The 24,402-nt window shown below is 31.3% G+C and overlaps 1 long non-coding RNA gene across 1 annotated transcript; it reads left to right on the top strand.

Annotated features, from left to right (window-relative positions):
• The first annotated feature begins 409 nt into the window (after nucleotides 1–409).
• On the top strand, nucleotides 410–2,790 carry LOC127714624 (uncharacterized). Its single transcript, XR_007987824.1, has 2 exons — nucleotides 410–1,010; nucleotides 1,661–2,790. It is a non-coding gene; the product is annotated as an uncharacterized LOC127714624 (long non-coding RNA).
• The last annotated feature ends 21,612 nt before the right edge of the window (nucleotides 2,791–24,402 follow it).

Genomic DNA, 24,402 nt, shown 5'->3' with positions numbered 1-24,402 from the left:
GAGATTTAATTTTTATTTTTTTTCAGATAAAAATACTTTCATGAATATGTTGTTAATGGCAAAGCTGTTCAATTTATCACAGTGCTTTTAGATGAAAAGTGGAATCAGGCTTGATATATTGTAATAGGTCTTCTTTTAATTGTTAAGTTCTGCATATTTATTTTCTGATGTCCTGGAAATTTGTGTTGTTGGCTTGCTGTCATAATAATCTATACCCAACCTCTGCTATAACTGATATTAACACTTCTGTTTTGAAAGAATGTTTCAATGGAGAAGCCTTGAACCTAAACTTGATACACAATTTGGAAGTTTTGACTTTTTGCTTGTCAATATTATTTGATCCAGTTATATAAACTGCATTTGTATAAACTAATATGATATCTTTGTGGTGTGTGAATGTTTAGGACTAATACATTTTTGTATATAACTTTCATGCAAAATTGATAATATTCAATGATATTTTTTTTATTTTATCAATATTCATTAGTCATGATAGTCTTTTTTTAACAATTGTTTTGTTTCCAAATTCCTACCACTAGATTTGCAAGTTTCCTGTTCAAATTTGTTATTGTTTACTCTTCCTTTGAACCTCAGTTTTTTGTGCATTTCAGGTATTTAGGGGCTTGAATTAATGATTTATTGAAACCTCAACAAAAGAGAGATAACTCTTAAAATTTGAGATATTGGAGACAACTGTATTAATCACTTAATATTTTTTTAGGACTACTGAATGGCTGTCCTTGGTGTTTATTTTAAACGGACATCAATGGGAATTTGCAAATATTTATGTCTAATACAAATTTTGTACTGTACATATTTTCATGTCTTTTTTTCAGATAGCATCATTTATTACATGATAACTGTGGCTTAGATATTTTCCTATATTATGTTTTTACCATAAATGAGCAAGAACAATTACCTTTACTAATTTGCTTTATGTTTTGTACAAGTTTCAGATCCTTAAAATACTGGTTTGAGAAAATTTTATGTTGAATGTACAGATAATTAAGGTATGTATATTATATAAAAAGTGGAAAGGGTGGGTACAGTAGTTTGTAAATACAGCAAAATATTTTTCTCTAATTTTCAATGCAAAGTATATCAACAATGTTGATTATACAAGTGCCTATTAATAGCAACACATAACATTCAAATATATTTGTATGTGGATTTAATCAGTACAAAGATTAATGCAATTTCACAAATAACTTTATAAATTGACTAGCAATTTTTAACAATGTTGATTTGATGTACACATTCACTTATGATATGTTTTGAATGGACTAGGGATCTGATAGTTTTCTAACTTGTTTACAGAATAAGGCCTTGTAAATATACATTATTTTTTTATTGATAAGGATTGAATTGTAATTTCTTGCAATTGAATTTCATTGTATGTATATAAATTATTATATGTATATCAGTAACTAGGTTCTACAACTTGTACTTGTACTTTATCAAGCTAATCTGGTTACTATCGATTCTATAATATTTGTACTTTTAAATAAGTAAGTGATGGTGTTGTTGGATTTAAAATGAAAAAGTTATGAAAGCTAAGTAGTATTATATTTGTCTGCATGCCATGATAATAAGAGGGGCATATTGATACTTGCCTTGCAAAAACTTGTTATAAAATATTAATTTTTCTTGTTTATTTCAGGTAAGTGAATGGGAGTACAGAGATATTGGTTTACTGTCTTTGTAGGACTCTCCACAGATAGTGAATGAACATTTTAATCAAAAATAATATATATGATATCTTGCATAGTATTATTCTCTACTACATGTTTATGTAATTGCCACTTTTAAGAAATAAATTTTAAATTCTAGGAAAATCATAATTTTCCTTTGACAAGAGACAAATTAAATCAATAAAAATCTGAAGAGGCTTAAATGTGCTAATTTTTTTTTAAATTAATTTTATCCTGTGTGAAAAGTTATTTACAATACATTCCAAGATATTCTTGAAAAGTTCAAAGGAGAAAAGTTTTTAAAGATTGAATGTTTAATATAGTTAATTAAACATTTGTTTACCTTGAAACATTTGCCTAGTACATGTCATTCCATGGTATCTTATTTCATGTTTTAATGATACTGGTAATATTTGTGTTGTCTTGGGAAAGTTGGTATTGCACCTTTAGTACCTGTATTTGTGAATGCTGGTCATTTTGTACCGTCTTGGGAAAGTTGGTATTGCACCTTTAGTACCTGTATTTGTGAATGCTGGTCATTTTATACCGTCTTGGGAAAGTTGGTATTGCACCTTTAGTACCTGTATTTGTGAATGCTGGTCATTTTATACCGTCTTGGGAAAGTTGGTATTGCACCTTTAGTACCTGTATTTGTGAATGCTGGTCGTTTTGTACTGTCTTGGGAAAGTTGGTATTGCACCTTTAGTACCTGTATTTGTGAATGCTGGTCGTTTTGTACCGTCTTGGGAAAGTTGGTATTGCACCTTTAGTACCTGTACTTGTGAATGCTGGTCAATCTGTCTTTTTTTATGTGAATGTTACCAGTTCATTATTTATTGGTGTTATTATCTTCTTTGTATGCATGTATGTGACCAGATCTGGCAGATCATCATGTTTTTTTCAAAAAGATTTTGCTAAAAACAGGACAACCATACTCTTTATGTTTTATTTAAAAAATTTAAACCTCCTTTTTGGTTAGACAGATATTTGGCTCTTTTTAGGGATCTTCTGAAAATGTGGCAAGTTGTATAAAATGTGTATAGTACCATGTGTTTCATTTACAATTTTCTTGTAGTTCAATAAATTGTTCATCATATATTCTAATTCTTTTATTTTTTTGTATGCATCAATATATACATGTATATTAACAAATATCCAGCTGTTGTTAGAAAATGAGGACACACCAACTTTCTATGACAATTAAAGTTAATCTCAGCAATCTGGTAGCTATTAAGACTTTGAATTTGGTTTAAAAAAGTATTGGATGCTGTTTTTTGCTTCTTTATCAATTGTAACCTGCTCATTTATGGATTTGAACTATTGCTGTATTTGATATATTCAAATCATAAACCATAGTTTGTGTCTTCTAGAAATGCTTTTGTTCCATAAAAAAAAACAGTTCTGGTAATTCAGTCGTTTTTGGTGAAATTAAAGAAATTGTGATGAAAAAATATTTGGTCTATCATAACAAGAACTATTACCCATTTCAATCATTATTATAGATATAGGTGAATGTGGTATGATTGCCACTGAAAAAAAAATCAACCAGAGACCAAAGGATAAGGATGTAAAAAATTAAAGGTCACTGAACTGCCTTTAACAATAAGCAAAACCCATACCATATGATAGGCTATAAAAGACCTAAGTCTTGGCAATTCTTATCAAAATACAAGACTAAATTCAATTAAAAGCTACCAGTAAATCATCGCAAAGATTCAATTGAAAGCCAAAGGTACACGCTACATTCATGGCTGCCTGTAACAAGACTGGATTACAAAATGGGCTCACCGGCTTCTGTTTTTATTATTTGACTATTATATTATATGACATTCAGGATAATTAATGTCAATGTGGTTTGTAAAATCTGACATCATGAGTCATTTTTTTACATGGTAGCTCGAAAGGTACTGAGTACAATGGCAGATTCCCTACCATTCTTTGCTCTTAAGACTACTAAATGATTGGTTCCTGTACATTCTGTTCAGCTGATGTTACTCAATTTAAAATGGCTTTATCTCATTTGTATTCCAAAAATACCAAATTGAAATAAAATGGACATACAAGCAGAATTTTACAATGCTGTTTTCTGTTGTCTGATCTGACAAATCAGTACCAGATACCAAGTATCCAAACTCTGAAATCTTGTTAAAAAATAGGTTGGAACAAATTTATCATGTTTAACTGATGCAAAACTGGAACATAACACGCAGGCTCTCTCAAATTAATTAAATCTCTGTATGTTGACGATTTCAGAACTTCTATATCAACAACATTCAAAATGAAGAACCTCAATAAAAGGGTTGTTCCTGAGAAGACATTTCCTAGAACTTCATAATTGGTTCTATTTACTAGCCAAATATTGCTGTACATCTAAGCATAAATGCATATTAATTATTCAAATGACAGATTAATTTTACCCCCCCCCCCCCCCCCCCAAAAAAAATATATACAACAAAACAAAAACAATGCAAAATGACAGAACACAAAAAACAAAACTTGAATAAAACAAAATTAAATCTATCATCATCAGCCACAAAAATACTTCAACTTTAGCATTAACTTGTTTGAATTAGGGTAAAACACATATAAATAGTGTAGAAATCCCTCGGTAATATCATTATACTTCTGCAGTTTATCAAATGCATAATGAACATTGATATTGAGTTTAAAATCAGTATTAGAGAAAGAAGTGTCCAAATTTGGTATCAGAAAGTGGGGAAATCAATATGCATGTGCACAAATTCTTAGCCTGGGCATAGTTGAAAAATCAAACTGATTGATAAAAGAAGAAATAAACAATAAAAAAAACATTTGTGTACTTGCACTAAAAATATGGAATTAATATGATATTCTTATATTTTTTTAATTGGTTGTGTCCTAATGTCTTACTTAAAATGAAAATAAATACAGTAATTGTCCCAATTATATTTTGTGTAACTGTTCAGTGCACAAATATATAACAAAACACGATAGAAGGTTATAATATTGAAAGAAGTTTGAGAAAGTGGAATAATATTCTTTCAATTCGGGCATCATTAGAGAAACGTCTTTTTCTCAGGAGTATTACGAAAAATCCGGAGGTGTTACGAACACTGGGATTTCTACCGCTTCGAGACAAATTTTCACTCTACGGACTGGCACTGATAACTGACACATTTTCATCCCTTAACAAATATCCTTCTTTTATTAACATGACCACGATCTCTTATAATTTCTCTAATGAAAATAAATGAAATGCGACCAGCATATCACGATTCAAGGGAATATTTTAATAAGATTAAAGGTACCAACGCCGGAAAATACTGATTTAACTTTTGTCAGGACACCATTTTTACGTCACATTGCGAATTCTAAGCAGAACCGCTTAAAACGGAGATAAATAATGTTCCAAGTAAACATTATTATGCTTGGATGCCAACATAGAATCAACACATACAGAATAAAAACGGAAAATTCATTCCCGATTTTGCAGATCAAAAACGTCATTTTGTTTACGTCTAAATCACGTGATCAAAAACGTCTAGAGGAACTCTCCTGCGTCAGTGGCTTCCCGGCTGTAAATGAAACCTTATCTCGAGGTTCACTAGACCTTATCATTATATTGATGATGAGTTTACCCTAGCGGTCTTCCATATATACCATGATATGTTTCTTACTGGGCGTGGTAATACAACTTCATTTTTCCTTTGTATCATTAGCTTATAATAATACTTACTTACATAGTTTTTGTACGGTCAACACGTTACTGCACCAGAATTCTTCACGGAAAGTATAAATATCCAACAAATATCAACTGCTGACTGCATAGTATTACATGTTAAATTATGTGTGTGCTAAAAATAGATGACGCACACGCACATGAATAAGAGGATTTAATCCTATACACACTACCTAAACATTTCCCGCGAAATGTTGATAAAATATGATTATATCAGAAGTAAAAGCACATGATACATACCGACAAATTTTAATAATTCCAATTTTTTTTTTAAATTCAGATTAACTAAACATTTAAAATTTTAGGGCTTTTTTCTGATAATCAAGCTACAACTTAATACAAGATTCAAACCGAAATGAATAACAATTTCAAGTGTTAAAAGTTTGAAGTTTATTTTTTTAATTGGAAAGGCGAGCAGAGCCGTACTGTGCATGTTTTATTGTGTGTTTTATGTCACACATGGTTCGGATAGGCAAGTGAAGAGGTTCATGTGAACGAAAAACTGGTTTGACATCACATGTTTTGTTCATGTACCAAGTCAGCCTATCTGGACTTGACTTTTTATATATCTCTGAATACTTTCGAAGGGATCATTGTTGGTTATTTGATGATCAATATTGCAGTATAATATTTATGATGATTCCTGCTCTTGTTTTTGTAATATTAATTTTCAATGCATACTACTTGAAGACCAATTCAACAAGATATCATTTAATTATATTCATTTATTTTATATTATGCAAGAATGAAATAAAGAATATACATATTGTACGAAATTGATTCATTATATTCAAGTAATCAAGTATATAATGTTTATATGCATCAAAATTTTGTCCTTTTAGTATCCAGTTTCTGTTATCTTCTGTGGAAGAAAACCTGAAAAAGAAAACCATTATTATTTTTTTCTTTTTTCTTTTATTCATTTTATAGAAATGAAAAAAAAAAGAAATATTAGGCAGATGTTCAATTACAACAAAACATAGATACAATATACACAGTCCTATTTAGTATTTCGTGAATTTTTTTTTTTCAGCATAGCATGTCATTTTAAGTATATATATCCATCTCTAGGTTTATAAATAAAAAAAATATAATTTTACACAACAGACTTGTCAATTATTTCCTTTTTGAAAACCAAATTTTCAGATACAAATTGTACGATTGTGAGGGAACGACTATTTGATTTTCGGGAGGGGGCAGAATATCAAATGGTCGTCCCCTAAGACGGATAGGTTTCATTCCATACAAATTAAATGTTATATTATGTCATATATGTATTCATTGTTTTCTTTTGTTGTGTTGTTTGTTTTTACGATTTTTTGGCATATTTTGCATTGAAACCAGGCAATTTTTTTCATTTAAAATTTCATTTAGTTCTTATCATAGAAATACATGTAATAAAGTTACATGTATTTACCAAAGATTGTCTATTGTCATCTTCATGTTTCTTGTATTCCTACCTTCTCTTGGTGAATCCGAGGGAGAATTAGCTGGCAATTCCTTCCATCATAAGGTTCTGTTGACTGATAACTGTACAATATTCCACATGGTAAAATTCCAAACTCAGTTGCATTGTAAATTCGTATGCGATTGTTACCCATAACAAGTTGTACATGTAAAGGTACCGCAAATTGATTGACGGGGATAAAGTCCGCATGGTTGAGGCTCCTGTAGGGTAATCCAGTAGGTACTAATTCACTGCTTGATAAACAGTTACTTTCTTGTATGCAAAGCTTGCTGTTTCCTGGAAATAAAATGTTAAATTGAAATACGAAAACAATTCTCATATAATAATTCACCAATAAACTCAACACGAGTTCCTCGTTAGGTTACTATAGCATTTCATTACTGAATTATCAGTATTAAATATGTCATATAACCCACTATCAAATGAGAAATAAACTACCAAATTGAATTGAATATTCTAGACTTGGTAAGGGATGTTTCGTTAAATAATATAAAGCTTATTTCAATAGGACTAAATAATAGTAAAACAAAGGTATGAAATTTATCACTCAAGGGAAATAACTTCTAATAGGAATCGACTAATAGTTTCGGTCGTTTGAAATGTTCGTAGATCTTTTTTTATTTTTATTTCTTGTCAATCATTTGTTTTATTTACACTATCACTCTATCCCCTGTAGTTTCTAAAACAAAACAAAAACACACAAAATGAGCGATTACTCTTAAAAAATTGACGGCTAATGATTTTGGCATTTGTGACATATCAATGTTTGTACTTCTTATCTTTTTTATATTTGTTTTTCTTTTAAAGTTTCCATCTTCTGTATGTTCTGCAAGAAGTCGATCGATAATATTGGTCATTTGACCTCTTTGTATATATGGTCCTGCTGATAACTTTTGCGATTTACAATTAATTATTTCTATTTTGTATAGCTTCTGCAAAAAAAAAACAAAAAAAAAAAAAACACAAAAATGTATACGAATCGTCATTCAAGTGAATGAAACATTATTAGGAATCGATAGACGATTTCAGACACATTCAATATTTGCAGAACTTGTCTTGCTGATCATTTTTGCTTTAAACAGTACCTTAATATCTTCTATAGTTTCCGAAAAAATCACAAAATTAAGAGAATAAACATTTGCATATAATTTTATATTTATACACCACAAATAACACAGACAAGAGTGAAAAAAAACTATAGATTATCTTATTCAGTTTCGTTATTCTAGCTTCTTTTGTAAAGATTTTTCATTATTCAAATTGTGAGCACAACAAATCGTACTTTGTAAACAATCACTCGGATTTAAACAAACAAAAATCTCTGAAAATAACATTATTAAGTGGCTTTACTTCTTGATAGACAACATATTTGCTACGTTTGGAGAACGTGTTTTTTCAACAAACAATCGGCATTCCCATAGACACCATTTGTGTTCCTGGTCTTGCCGTCTTGTTTTTTTGTTCATATCAGGCTGACTTCATACAGGAAAGAAGGAAAAGAAGCTAGAATTAGCCTTTAACTTCACGTTACGCTATATAGATTACGTCCTCTCATTAAATAGTTCAAAGTTTGGTGACTATGTTGAACGCATTGATCTTGAAATAAAGCGTACAACAGAAAAAAGTTAAGTCTGCCTCATATCTTGATTAACATCTAGATTTTGAGGGTCTGTTATGAACAAAACTTCACAATTGTAAACTTTCCATTTCTGATTAGCAACATTCCAGCAGTGTCTGCATGTGGAGTATATATCTCTTAGTTGATACGATATTCCAAAACTTGCATTTGCTACATTGTATCAAGATTTTGTTGAACAAGAGTTGCTGCTTACAACAAAGCTATTGAACAAAGAATTCCAAGTGGAATAATTCAAATCATTCCTTCGAATATCTTACGGACGCCATCATGAGTAGGTTTGCCGTTATGGAATATCACAGATGACCGCAGATATTTTCCGATTGTCGTTACCATACTCCCGTCCTCTTTTCCTCGAATGTGGCCTACTAGTTTAGACTTATCGCCGGGTAAGTACTTACATGAGTAACACGACTGGTGCCACGTGTGCGGCAGGATTTGCTTACCCAATCCTGAGCACCTGAAATCACCTACGGCTTTTGGTGGGGATCCTGTTGTTCAGTCTTTAGTTTTCTATGTTGTGGTGTGTGTATTGTTGTTAGTCTTTTCGACGTTTTTCGTTTTTTGCCATGGCATTGTCAGTTTGTTTTCGACTTAAGAGTTTGAATGTCCATTTGGTATATTTCGTTTTTAAGCGGATGACTCAAAGAAAAAGAAGAAAGCTGATGGGTGTCAAAAATTGGAAAAAAATTAATATATTGGAAATTTATGTTGTGTGTTTGTTTGTCGTCTTACTTTGGCACACCTCTCACTTTTATGATATATCCTTGCTGGTCTAGTGGATAACATGTTCCCTACGTGAATACCATTAAAATTGGCTATCGTCAAGTTATTTTCCCAGACAATCAGTCAGCAGTGGCGGATAAAGGGAACGGAATCGGTAGAGGAGGGACTTGCACAAAATAAGGAGTCCGGCGATACAAAATTTGGAAATTGTACTAAAAAAAGTGTTAGCCATAATGGACGCTCGGATTGCTGGGTATTCCTAGATCTGAACCCATTCGATAAAGAGCCAGTTATCATATTGAAAACATACATCTTTTCTTTAAAAGGGGGAAGCGTTAAGCTACATTTTAAAAGAGAAAAAAAATACAAGCTTTATACTTACTTTATGATAAATCATAATTCATAATGCAGTTACATTTTCTTCACCATAATTATTTTTGGGATTCATGATTAAATTCCTAAATTCAAAGGAATTGTGATCTTTCCATTATATTTACTTATTTAAAACTATTCAACTTAAAGACATTATTATTCTTAAGCAGTTGCTTACCTGCCATGAATCTTTTTTTAAGATATGAAGTTATCCTTATCAACTAAAATCCTAACTGATGTTTCAACATTAGATATCAACAAATTTCTGGAAAAAAATTCTTTATTTGTACTATACGTACTGTTCGTCGGCTTCTTGATTTTTAGCGGATGACAGTTAAAAGGTGAATAACGATTTTACTAATAAAGTCATCGATATTTGTTTAGAATAGACAGAAAATGGAAATTGTTTTTAAAAACATCAATAATCTGATGGAAATGATTACGAAAGCATTTCCCACAATTAAAAACTGACTTATAAGTTGAAGGGCAACTGACAACGCCACGACAAAACAACGAAAAACGACGACAAGGCATATAAGTAGAAAAAACACTTCATGTAAAACTAATACCGAACTACGCAAGCATAACCATAAACTTGGGGTGATTTCAGGGGTTCTTGGAAGATTTTCCTGTTCCATTAGAGGCACCTGTCATGCTACTAATAGTAAGTTTTAATTCGTTGATGAGTTTCATTCGGTAATGTCTACTCGATTGCTAGTAACAAAAGGTATGCAGAATATTATAGGTTTTTAAACTATCCGTCTCCTTTTTGAAAGTAGGAAGACAGTGATGGTAATGATTAGGCTTTTCAAATGTTATTGTACAATAAAGAAATGCTACAAGCTGTTATTCCACCACGGGGCACACCAAGGTATTTATAAAAATGACTTGGTATGTATTTATATGTGAAGAGGGCATACAGTTGAAAGCAAATATTTTGAGCATTGTTATACTCTATATGACCTAGATGTGTTGTAAGTTGGAAACTACCCCTGTTTACTTATGTTTTTTTAAACATGCGATGTTGAATTCTATATTCAAGTAGCTTTCATCAAATGCCTCTATTTTACAAACATTCGAGGTTTTCCCGTTCTGTTTTGTAAACTTTTGCCTTTTTTACAAACATGAAGTGTGTAGTATAACCACTTCACGTTCATAATGACATTGTTTTGATATATTTCATATATAAACGAACTTAATCATGTTAATCTTACAAATGAATAAGCTGACCTTTTGAAATCAAGTCTTGGTTGCGATTCAAAGTTCTTTTTGTTTCATATTCGGTTTGTTGAATCACATATGACATGTATGGTGAAAACAAAATTAAAGTAAATGACAATCTACTGTGGATTCATTTATTTTCGTGGGCGCAAATTTTCGTGGATTGTGGAAAACTTTCATGTTCGTTGATATCTAATTTCGTGGTTTCACCGAAGTCTGCATACAAGCCTATAGTAAACTTGTCATTCATTGAACATTTAATTTCGTGTTTTACCTATACCCACGAAATCTACGAAAACTGGTATCAAACGAATAATAATGAATTCACAGTATATGATGAGCTACTGCTTAGAAATGATACATCTCTGTAAGTATTTTGATAACAGAATGTTGATAAACATTTGATGTGAAAACGCTTCCCGTTATAAAGCAAGTTCACACAAAGTTTAATACCAAATTTCAGGAAGCTCTCATGAAGTGTTCATAACCAATATTTTACAAAACTATCAACATGACCTGAATATATAAGCAAACAGGAAGTTGATGAGTGACGAACATGAAAAGCATCACACCATATAGTATGTGTACATGAAGCTTCGAGTCAAATTTCTGAAAATCATTTGTAGTACCTGAAAAAATGCGACAAACATTTCGTGAAATGGAAGGACAACCAATGGAAAAACGTTTACCCCTTTATTTCAGATTGGATTAGGTCCAAAATGACCGTAATAAATGGAAGTAAATCCAATCAAAGATGCGAGATTCAAAATTGTGTAAGCCAGACGCGCGTTTCTTCTACAAAAGATTCTTAGTGATTCCCGAATCAAAAGAAGTATATGCCAAATAAAGAACAAAATTAATGATCATTGAGGACCAAAATTCCCGTAACGTTGTGATAAAATGGAAATTTGTAAGTAATAAATTTCGATTCATGTTCCACCAGTTAATTCCTTACAAATTCACCCCTACCTCTGTACTGTGACCATTCATTTCAGACAATATCTGAGGAAATTAATGTTAAAATCTAAATGAAATATTTACTCGAAAATTAAATAAGTTGAATATATGTTCAACACATTTGAATTAAAAAAAAATTACAAAGCAAAATTAATGAGAATTTTTTTCGATTGACATTCGTGATAGTGTTTTTATATATATTAGTAAATCGTATCTCATATTTTTCTATTTTTACCTCATTATCATAATAACGGAAATAACCGGACGTCTCGTCGTATACCTGATGTAAAACAATAGATATGAATATGCATTAATTTATGTTTGAGGAAGTAGAATAGTAAGCAAATAAGTTATTTCTGTGAATGAAATCGATGTGTGCTATAACAAGGTTTGATTAAACGCACTGTATGACAATACCACTAATTAACTAGAATAAGATGTTTTGCAGTTTTTAAAATGATTTTGCTGTGTATATTTGTATTTTTTATCAATACATGCACTAAGGCGAATTAAAAGGTGAATTTGCTGCATAAAGTCAATAATTTTGTTGACTTTTGACGCCCAAAGTTTCTATTGCTAAATATGCTAATGAAAGATCGGAAAACGATACCAGTATATTAAGCAAAATATTTTACTATAAAATAGTTTCCCCTGAAACAATATTTTATGATTATGTATCATAACATTTTGCCCAATCTATGAAAAACAAAGATTTATGAGGGTCTGGATATATAGGGGGTACTTCATTTCTATACACTACTGTAACAACAGCCCATGAAAAGGCCGTGAAATGTATGTGAAATATCACAGCAGTATCGACATAGTACATAAAAAAAAGCTTTATACATGTGTTGCCCGCGAAAAATATTTTGAATGTACTTTCATCAACATTGCTCTTTGTGTGCATTATTCTCAATTGTCTTTAATAAAACAGACTTACAATTATAGAAGCACAGACCAAAATAATTATCTATTGTATTTAAAACCACATGGAACAATGTCATAAGAAATCGTAGTGATAACCTTCATTGTGTTTGCAATAGAAGGAAATATATGAAACATGTCAAATCTATCGAGATTAAAATCGTTACATTTTACTACAGAAATAGGAACGACAACAGGGCAAATCAGTCTGCTCTGTAAACATAAATGAAAAAAGAAAAATGTCTAGTATGTGTCACCATAAGGTCTCCAGCATGCCTCTTGTCAAATGTCTATTTCAAACACAAAATAAACGGGTTCTGTGATATAGATTTTACAAGTCTGTCTTAAACGTACATGTATGTTGCAAAATTCGTTCATATAAAATGCAAATGCCACAAAAAACATTGTACATAGATATAGGAAGATGTGGTATGAGTGCCAATGAGACAACTCTCCGTCCAAGTCACAATTTATAAAAGTAAACCATTATAGGTCAATGTACGGTCTTCAACAAGGAGCCTTGGCTCACACCGAACAACAAGCTATAAAGGGCATAAAAAAATTACTAGTGTAAAACCATTCAAACGGGAAAACCAACGGTTTAATCTTTATAAAAAACGAGAAACAAGAAACACTTATGAACCACATCAACAAACGACAACTACTGAACATCAGATTTCTGACTTAGGACAGATGTAAACAATTGCAGCAGGTTTAAACGTTTTAATGGTACCAACCTTCACTCTTATCTGAAACATTAGTGTTACATCACAAAATAGAAAGACACACTATAAAGTATCAATTGGAATGGCTTAACTCAATCGAAAGACGTAGCAACACAAATGAACATACACTGAACGAATAAATTTGATCCATGATACAATGTAAATTCAAAGTTAAAAAAACAAGGGATGAATAATTAAAGTAAAAGTATCATACCGCTGTGAAATGCTAAACAATTTCAGAAAAACATCAATTTTGAAAAAAAAAACAATTACATCATTTCCAATATCAAAATTATACACAGGTGAATGAAAATAATTTTGTTGTTAAGTATACTTCTTCTTCTGTCTGTATAACTTTCCGTTTAGGAACACCAAGAAATTTCTTGTATATCAATAAAACTATTCTAACACTTGGTACATGTGGGGTGAATATCAACAATAAAACGATGAAATTGGTGCTCGATAAAACATCGTGTTCTTCATGTACAGGTGCCGGAAGTGTGATGTATATACAGTATAAAAGGAGAAAGGAAATTATTTTTGATGTTCATAGTACGAAGAAGTGAAAATTTATAGTAATTCCAAACACTTATCAAAGCTGGTATATAGACCAGTTATAAGTTAACATTAAATAACAAAAAAGCATTACAAATAGTATCAACAGGTAAAACTAACAAATAACCAACTTTTTTCGTTGATACTTTATTTCAATTTAGCCCATTCTAATTCCATTGCTTAGTCTTTGGTTTTCTATGTTGTGTCATCTGTACTGTTATTTGTCTGTTTGTCTTTTTTTTTTTGGTCATGGCGTTGTCAGTTTGTTTTCGATCTATGAGTTTGACTGTCCCTCTGGTATCTTCGTCCCTCTTTTATTTCAATTTAGCCCATTCTAATAGATTTCGCAGCCATTTAATATCGCCATTTTCGTAATGTATTTGCATAGGGCAAGATCTAATTTTATATGTCAGTTACGACTACATGTATTTAATATTTTTCTACAAACGAAATTCGCAAAAATTAGGTACAGTACCCACACCAAATATATTGCACAAAATGGTATTAAAGACTTTTACTATCAAGGACGTACTGGAAACACACTAGTCATTACTTTTTTCGCAAAGCCGGAGGTTGTGAATGCTTCTCTAAAGCAAATATGATGTTGATCCAGCAGACAAAGTCTCTCACAATATTTAATATGCAAAAACAGTAAATCCAGCATATGACCCTCAAACCTTCTCAGATGAAATATTCGTCCTTTTTTCCTTTTAGCTGGAAATTTTAAAGGTACAATGCACATATCCGGTCTTTATACTCAATATTCCAAATTTGACATTATTATTTTTCTTATTAAAGACAACGCATAGCTGGGTCTTCAAGATGTTCAACAAATAATTTCTAAAGTTAATAGAACAAATTCATTTTACAGATACGCCACTCTTAATTGACTAGGATTGTCCGTTTTCCTACCGAAAGTCGGTGGTTTTCTCCGTGGACTCCGGCTTCCTCCACGAATAAAACTGACCGCCATGAAATAGCACAATAGTGTTGAAAATTGCGTTAACAGCAAATCAATCAATCACTTTACAGTTAAGAAAGGTAGCCTTCAGAAATATGGTAATGATGTGTATTTAACCAGCAGTGCCACTCAAAAGTGTAGTCTTTAAAATTTTGCTGTCGATTGTGACTCTTTGAAATATATCACCACACCTAGTTAAAATGTGCAGAGTTTTTAAAAATCTGTCATATTACAAACTGCCCATTACGAGGTGATACTAACTATCAATTATAAGTTTCCTGATATGTTTCAGTAGCATTGGATCATTGAGTTTAAGCTGGGTAAGCTATACTGTATATATTTATTATATATTGTTTTAGATTTGGGCGGATGACATGGTTTTGTTGTGATAATCATGAAGAAGTTAATGGCAATTGTATCAGTAAGTTTAAATTTCTATCTAAACTAATGTACCCTTAAAACGCATTTGTAAGACTGGTTACTGTCAATAAAGTGTCATGTTCACCTGGACATTTTCAATATTTGGAATAGCTTTACAGCATAGAGGAAGACGATACAATCTGGGTAAATAAAAAACATATCCCGGAGATGAAACAGTAATACAAAAACTACAAAAACACGGCAATCATCAGAAAACTTCACAGAACAGTAGAATGAGAGCAAGGGTTCTATCCTCTCAATTGACATTCGCTGTATAATCAATGTAGAATTTATTGTACACGTAAGATAGTTAATTATTTATCGGGTCCTACTAGTGAAGTAGAAACTGCTTACCTATTCTAGAGCACTCGAATTTCCTCCCAGATATTTGTGGACCCTTTCTTTTTGTTTGTTTGGTTTTTTTTTGGCTAAATCATGTTTTGTTATTGTTATATGTTATTTTGAAATTTTGTTGTTATTTTTTGTACTGTTATTTGTTGAATGCGATGTTTTTGTTTCTTTATATAGATTAAGGTGACATTTTGTTTACATTTAACATGGATGTCATAATTACAAATACGAAGACGGGGTATAATCATTGTAATATTTTTGAGTACTGGTCTGGTACATTGTACGTCATTTAAAAATTTGTTAATTTGACTTGGGTGTTCCAACTGATACATTATTTAAAATATCTTAAACATATAACACAACAACACGATACACTAGAAGACCACATAATCTCTCTGAGAAAAGATAATGTTCCCGCGCGAAAATTCATTTTCACTTTTTTATTTCATATACATTTCGTTGTGCAGACTTCATTTTTATTCTGTCTTTGCAAAGATTATGTTTTCGGTTCTGACAAGAAAAGATTATTCGCTTCAAAAATTATGTTAACAGATTATCAAATACTCCTCACCTTACATTAATTTGCCCTTACATAAAAGTTATACGACCACTTTCAAATATTTAGTTTTGAAATGTTATTCAATTTATTTAGAGATATAATTTTACAACCGAGCTTTCATTGTGTAAACTTCTTAATCGTAGTTGAACAAAGATTATTTAACTTTCATATATATTTATATAAAAAACAACAGCAAAGACGTTAAGCTTAAAACAAAATATATTCTGTTTCAAATTGATATATTTCGTTTCTAACAGAATGTCTTAACGGATTTCAAACACTAGATGGCAGTCCTTGCATGCCGTGTCCAGACGGGTTGTGGGGGAAAGAAAGTGGAAACATGTGTAGTTGTACAGAATCCCAGATGTAAGTATATGAAAAAAAAAGATGTTATATGATTGCGAGTATTTCAACTTAATAACTTTCCCGGTTCTGATAGATTCTCATTTAATATATTGCTAGTTAGTTCATTCATGTGACTTAATGGATAAGCTAGATGTGGTCCATCATTAGATGTAATGTTATCTCAGTAGTCCAAATATACTCGGTCCACAGTAGTCCAAATAAACTCGGTATATTCTATAATGCTATTCTTTAATTCTCTGATTTGTATCATTAAAACATCTACAGCTACTGACCGTCAACTTTTTACTTTTATACGTTTTCTCATTTTCCTGTGTTTTTGTTGATTATTTTATGTTATCACAGATACTTTGTAAGCAATTGAATTCAAAATCAAAGCTGAATTTCAAATTTGCCAAACTGCAATATTCTTAACTTTATTATTTTCATTTTCCTATTCCAAGTTTTATAATAAAAGTATGAATCATTATAATTACTATTCGTATCCCAGAAAGAGATTGGCATTTTTTTTATTTTGTTTTTATCGTGGGTTCATTGTGAAGAAATTGTACTTTTACCTTTATATGGTCTACATTTCTTGATTACCTAATTTTTGTTCATAACTATTGTACGTGATGTAATTACATGGCAGATTGATTGAATAAAGCAGGTTTGTTGTGATAAAAATGCAATCTGTCGTTTTGTAAGATAATAACTATTCATATTAGTTACAAGTCATATGTTCAACAACTATGTTTGGATCTTTTTTCACTGATTCCGAAAATACATGTATATAGCTGCACTTTTCCTACACACAAGAATTTCGCTTGTTTAGGTTGACCCTTTTCAAGATAAATTCTTTGGAACTTTTTATGAAAGATTTGAAGTTATAATCAATCAAACAATATTCAATTTAAGTATTTCTGGAGCAGTAACTTCAATAAAAATACCACATGATCGCTTCAAACAACATGAATCATTTCTTCGTAACAGTTAAGTCAGACCAATATCATGACTTAGATCTAGAAAATGACAATTTGGTTCGGTTGGGAACACAACTCTAAAACAAGAAATCATTTTACTTTTACAATTGTAAAAGAGGGACGAAAGATACCAGAGGGACAGTCAAACTCATAGATCGAAAACAAACTGGCAACGCCATGGCCAAAATTAAAAAGACAAACAGACAAATAATAGTACAGATGACACAATATAGAAAACTAAAGACTAAGCAACACGAACCCCTCCAAAAACTGAGGGTAATCTCAGGTGCTCTGGAAGGGTAAGCAGACCCTGCTCCACATGTGGCACCCGTCGTGTTACTTATGTTATTACAAATCCGGTAAATAGTCTAATTCGGTAGGTCACATTCGTGAAAAGGGAAGTGTATTGTAATTACGACATAAGGAACTAATCCGATATCATCTGTGAAACGGTTATTCCATAACGGTAAACCAACTCATGATGGCGTCCGTAAAATTTTCGAAGGGATGACTTCAACTTCACCATTTGGAACTCTTGGTTTAATAGCTTCCTTGTGAGCAGCAATCCTCTATCAAGGAAATCATGATAGGAAATACAAGCCCTGGAATATCGTATCAATTGGGAGATATATACTCCGTATGCAGGTGCTGCTGGAATGTTGCTACATAGAAATGGAAAGTTCACAATTGGGAAGCTGAAATCATCTCTTTTGTCGTAAAGTTTTGTTGTCAACCGACCCTCATTGTCAATTTCTAGATGTAAGTCAAGATATGAGGCAGACTTAACTGTATCTGTAGTATCCTTTATCTCTAGTTCGATGGGATAGATTCGTTCAACATAGTCACCAAATTTTGTATTATTTAGTGAGAGAACATCATCTATATAGCGGAATGTAAAGTTAAAGGATATTGCTAACTTCTTATCTTTCTTCCTAAGAAGTTCCTGTATGTAAATCTTCATGTTTTAATGAAGCAGCATTACACCATCGCCTCATACGGAGTACATATAACTCAGATGCTTGGAATTCCTGAGCTTACATTCCCTATCACTATTTCCTGAATATAGTGTTGCCACTTACAAATTAAGGTGCTATTCAACCAAGAGTTCCAAGTGGTGAATTTCAATTATTCTTTCTAAAATTTTATCGGACGCCATCACGAGTTGGTAGACCGCTATGCAATATTAGTTCAAAAAATGACGGAGGATATGTACCAAGTTAATATTTCATAGTTCGAAAGTCAAAGGAAAATTGAAAACTTTTGAAAACAAAATGTCCTCAACAGTATTCCGACCATTCCACTGGAAAGTGTAAAGACCTAAGTATCAATCAAAACTTAATTCATATACAATAAGTATATCTGTTACAGATGTGATCATATATTAGGATGTGCCAAAATTCATATAGACAAGCAAGAAGAATCTACAGGTAACGATGATGTTGGACTTAAAACATATTTTGTTATTCATTGATTCAATATGGTAATCAAACTTCGACTCAAGATACGTCAACTGCTTTGTCTTGACTATTTATTGTTTTCATTGTATACGTTCGTCATTCAATTGGAACACTATGATTTTTTTTATGTCTTTCATACTGAAAAGTCGATGAAAACTGCCAGAACAAACATTGTTATATTGACAAAAGTCAAATTTGTTGGTGTATGCAACATTCATTCTCTTATGGCTGTGGCCTGTTATCTATTTTTTGCATTTCTCGTATCACATTGAACTAAGTGTGATACGAAAAAGTGATACGAAAATATGCATTAATTTGATTGGCTTAACCAGCATCACAAGACGATATTATGGCATTTTCATTGGCTATTCGTTAGGTCATTGATAACTTAAGTTTAAGGTTAAGACGATGTACAATTTGAACATGGCAACGGGCATATGTGATTACTTCAATAAAATACACTATGTACAAAACACTAACACATTTCACCTGACAATCTTCTTTTTGAAAAATTTTATTACATTTTGAAGCGTACAAAAAGTCTTAAAATGTCTGATTTTAAAATTTGACACCGGAAAATGACATATGACGTCATAATGGAATGTGTAAAAGACAAGATCAACATTTCGCAGAATTTTTAATTTAACACACTGAGAGTGTTGACCATAAGAGAAATAGGTTTAACAACTTGTGAAAATTGGATATTGCTTGATATCAACTCTCGTTATTTAAATCAAATAGTAATAATAAACTCGCTGAAGGCTCGTTTATTATTATATTGAAATTAAATGACTCTAGCTGATATCAAGCGATATTCCATTCTCACTCGTTATGTAAACCTATAATTATTATTGCACTGGAAATCAAGATTATCACAAAAATGACTTGTTATTTGTAAAACCGTATTTAATCACCCAATGTATTGACAAACCCAGTTATACATAGTTGTACACAGTATTTTAGTCATCATTGAAGATACAATTTCTAGCGCAAAAGCTGTCTTATGTAAGTACAATGGTATACAAATTAGGAGATGTGATATGATTCTTAATCGTATATACAATGAAATGTTTTGTATAATTTTAACTTTAGTACTGGACAGGATAGAACTTACTCATATAAAGTGTGTCTTTATTTGAAACATAGATAAGTTCAGCACAATTTTTCGAAAAATGTCAATGTATCAAAGACTAATAGGAGAACACAGCGTTGGCATAACTACTTATTTCGAATGCTGCAAATTGTCTTAATTATAAGAGGACTGGTATGATAAAAAAATATTTTTTGTACACAGGTTTATTTTAGCAAATAGTATGATTTAAGGACTTAATGTGTGTGGATCATTCTAAATTAAAAAAAAAAAGAAAGTTCTATGAATTGAAACACCCTTAGATATTGTACTTACATACTTTACCCAATTTCTTATAACAATGTGCAGCAAATTAAAACATTTTACAATATCAGCGTCACTAGCTTATGGAGTTTTTATTCCCCGAGGGTATCACCAGTCCAGTAGTCAGCACTTCTGTGTTGACCTGAATTATCATTGATATGGTCATAATTATAAATTTACTGTTAACAAAACTTTGAATTTTTGAAATACTAAGGCTTTTCTACCTCAGGAACAGATTACCTTAGCTGTATTTGGCAAACTTTTAGGAATTTTGGTCATCAATGCTCTTCAATTCGTACTTTATTTGGTCTTATAACTTTTTTTGATTTGAGCGTCACTGCTGAGTCTTTAGTAGACGACACGCGCTTTGGTGTAAATACAAAATTTCATTCCTGGTATCTATGATGAGTTTATTTATAATGCAGTTATGTAGATGAATGTTTTCAATAAGGCAATGTGCATATATATTTGAAACACCGAAGTGGTTCAGATTTAATTTAACAATACGAAAGTGGTTTCAACAAAATTTTAATCTTGATGATTACCAAAGTAATTGACTAAATGGTTTGTCTTCTTATAAATAAAAGATTTATTTTCCCCATTATCTGTTCTTGCCTCACAATTTCTCACACAAAATAAAACTGTGCACTCCAAACGCGCGTTTTATCTCGAAAGACTCATCAGTGACGCTCGAATCAAAAAGGTTAAAAAGGCCAAATAAATATCGAAACTGAAGAGCATTGAGGACCCGAAATTCCGAAAGATATTGACAAATACAGCTATGAAAGTGATCTTTCCTTGGGTTTATAAAATATTGTTTTGAGAAATATTATGATGAACTATATGTAACAAGCGGTGTTAATGAGATGTTGTTTCTGATCTAATCCTAAATCTTCCATAACAATCCTCACAACTTTGTAGTAAAATGTTTTGTTTTCCACGTTTTGCACTGCTGATTCCCATAATTACTTTAGGTTCTTAAAAAAAAAGAAAAATCGCGGATGCAAATTCATTGATTCAACATGTTTTTCCTTGGGGAGGACCATACTGATTCCAAAAAACAAATAAAACTAAGTTAATGTAATCAAAATTCTAGAGATTTTGAATGACAACATATTTGTTGAGTTTGGTGGTTTGATATTTCAAAAGACAGTTTGTATTCCAACGAGGACTTATTGTTTACCCCTGCTGATTGATTGCATTTTGTTGTATGTATATATTAAGTAGAGTTCATACAACACCGCCTAAAACAAGCATAAAAACGCATTTGTCAAAAAACTTTAATTTTATAATCAGATATATTGATGATATGTTATCACTAAAAACCCATACTTCAGTGAATAATTGCATCTAATTTATTCCAATGCTAGTACTCTTGAGACTAAGGATACTAACAAAAACTAGAAGGTATGCTTGATATATTAACTACTGCTCGATATTTAAAAAATGAAAGACTTCAAAATTATATCTAGTACAATTGCCGATCTCCAGTTTCCCATCATCTGATGTTTACATATCTCAATTAATACGTTCACACTATGCCTATAAAAAGACTTTTTCACATGGTTATGATGAAGAGCGATTGAAATTGACACACCATAAGTATTACAGACACCAATACTAATAGGTGGCCAGATACGATGTGTATGTGTCTTAACTCTGACTAACACATCTTTACATGTAGAAACCCGAATATTATTCTGATCTTTTAATGTACTAATTATGTCTTATATCTGATTAAGATTTTTTAAACGATTGAATATAAGCATGATGAGTTATGATTTATAGTAAGAGACGCATTTGGCGACTCCATCAGTTTTAGTTTATTACCTTGATTTGTATCTTTCAAATGTATTGTTGAACTCATGTAAACAACTGTTGCCTCTTAATGATAGTAAAATTAAATTGTTTACATAATAATTCGCAGTGTTTAGATGATACCTGAGTCATCTGGGTTGATACTTAAACTATCCTGATATCATTGCGTGTGAAATTCAATTTCAAACAAACAACAATGTAACATATTTGCTTATAAAAATACAAACATATAGATTATTAAACATTACGTTCTGGGTCATGTTATTAAAAATATTGACTTTAAAAAATGCTTGTTTTCTATGATACCAGTAATATTTTATGATGTCGAAAACATGAGAACATTTGATTGCTTCATCTTCAAAAACGATCACTGATATCAGAAATAATGATCTGTTAATAGACAATAAAGAAAACCTAACAGACTATATTTCACTATATATATACGTTTTATTTAATCAGAAACAAATTGAAAATGCTAAGATTTATTCTTTGAAGTACTTAATAAGATATGTAAACACATTTTGTAAGCAGTTCTTAAAATATGAATTGTCGTGTTTGTTGATGATTGTTGTAATTAAAATTGTTTTTCTTCAATTTCAGAACACAGAGATCGATTGAAGTATACATCTTTTGTGTCTACCACGATCAAACCATTAATGTTCAGTGGAAAACACTCAACTGTTAACGTTACAACAAGAGGAAAAACAACCACAACTCCTGAGTCTGAAACAGACGATCCAGGTAAAAGTCTATATATATTATATCTGCTTTAATTAGGGTTATGCTATCTTTGTTTGTTATTTCTCTTCTCATTCATTGCGGAAACATAAAGGCTTAGCACAAATATGTATGACAAAATAAATTGTTTAAATTCGTATTCCCATCTGCAGCATTTTGTGTAACCTTCATAAGAAACGCTCAACATCTGAAAAAGCCCAGGATACATATACTAGAAGAGCTATATGACCGAAGGTAACTTATGAATATAACCGATATTATGAAACAAGAATGACGTTAAACATGTTAAGATATGTATATGTAAAGTTTGTTTAAAAACTAAATAGGTATCAGAACCCTACAAAACAGAATGTATTAAAAATTCAATCAAAGTCTTATACGTGTAAGCTTGCTTTCGGCTGACTGCAACTGTGTGTTCAAAGAAAGTCGGTGAGATCCAATGTATTGTATAATCTGATTAGTCAAGAGATTTTTTCAATGATCCAATCAAATTACGTATTTGTGATACTGCACCTTCACAAGAAGATATTAAATTGTGTGCTTCAATCAAAAAATGTTATCGCAATTCGTCAAATAAAGACTGTAAAAATGTCCTTTTTTTCAAACCTTCAACTTTATGATAAAACATTCATCTGCATCTTTATTAAAATTTGTATACGCTATCCTGTATCTATCAAAAATGGCACATCTAGTAGGCGAGTGACAATTTTCAAAAAGACGCTTAGTTAACGACTTTAATGCACCCACCTAACATACGACTATATTATATATCATTCGAAAGCTTATTACCTGTACTTTCATGTTTGCCCGGTCGTCAATAATTCGTACGGTGCAATTTTCGTTAAATCAAGGTCAAAGGTCTTAACTGAGCATTCCAAATGTTTGCTATAATTACACAAAATGCCATTTTCAGGTACTTGTATGGCATTTTATTCCCTAAAATTGATCTAAACCTTATAAAACATATAACCATGATTTCAAATCATGTGCAGACTTAAATGTTGATTGCGCTATATTAACAAAAAATTGCATTTCTTGAAAAAACTTCCAAAAATGATAAAATTGCAACAAAATCTAAATGTTTTCTGACATTTGAATATTTGTATGTCAAAAGTTTAAACTGCAATTAATATGATGTAGGTCCAGATGGAGCCTTCTTATGAAGCTTTTGTAGTTGCCCCAAAAAACACCATCTGCAAATTGGGATCATTAAGCTTTGTTTCTGCTAGATAATATTGCTAATATCGGCAGATAATGATCAACCATATTCAAAAAAAAGGTTGTGGAAGAACTTTAAGGAAGAAAAGAAGTATATTTGGTAAAAATTAGTTTCCCGATGTGGAAAGACGTGTTACGAAGATTATGCTCGTTCAATGTTCGAAAGAAA

This window comes from Mytilus californianus, unplaced genomic scaffold (genome assembly GCF_021869535.1).
Source record: "Mytilus californianus isolate M0D057914Y unplaced genomic scaffold, xbMytCali1.0.p SCAF_9, whole genome shotgun sequence".
NCBI lineage: Eukaryota > Metazoa > Mollusca > Bivalvia > Mytilida > Mytilidae > Mytilus > Mytilus californianus.
Note: the sequence above shows the minus strand (reverse complement) of the source record. Positions and strands in the feature narration are given on the sequence as shown.